Consider the following 733-nt stretch of genomic DNA (forward strand, 5'->3'; position numbering starts at 1 on the left):
CGTTTCAGAAGCAATAATAAATGTGGAAGAAATTATTGAATTTCATACCTGCCTTTTTAACATGTTCCCCAGGTGGTTCTAATTCCCTCCAACCACTGGGAACAACTACTAGGTGTCTCCTTGACACTGTTCAATTTTATAATAGCCATGAATCTTAAACATAGCCCCAGGTCTGGAGAACCTAATACTTAACAGAAATATATGAAAAATAGAAATTCTAGTGAAACTGTGACAATTTGTTTTCTCCTTCAAAATACTTCTGAAAGTATTTTCCCTCGCTGTTTAATCTATCAGTCATTCTGGCTACTCCTGAAACCTGCCTTTCTATTGTAGCGTGGTCCTAGGAGAAGTCCTGCTTACTTTCTCCATAATCCCCTGCCCCTGCAGTGCAAAGTCTTATCACCCATGGAGATGGGAAAAGGAGGCAGCTGCCTGGGATTGCCTCCAGGCTCAGCCTCTTGCTTGCTCTATTTTTTTTTTTTTTTTGTCCCTTCACCAGGCAGACCAGAGCTTTCAGGCAGTGATTGCCAACTTCGAGTTTAGTCCAGTGGACACTGCGTGTAAATACAGTGTCTTGCGATGCCTCAGAGGGCTTGAATTTTCATTTCAGAAGTAGGGCAGTAGCCCTTTGCCTTTAAATATGTCTTCCGCCTCTGGGTTTCCAAGTTTTGCAATTAATTGGGGCTACTTTTGTATAGTTCTAGTTTAATTATGCAGAGAAGCAATTCAAAAG

Source organism: Lipotes vexillifer, unplaced genomic scaffold (genome assembly GCF_000442215.2).
Source record: "Lipotes vexillifer unplaced genomic scaffold, Lipotes_vexillifer_v1.1 scaffold440, whole genome shotgun sequence".
NCBI lineage: Eukaryota > Metazoa > Chordata > Mammalia > Artiodactyla > Lipotidae > Lipotes > Lipotes vexillifer.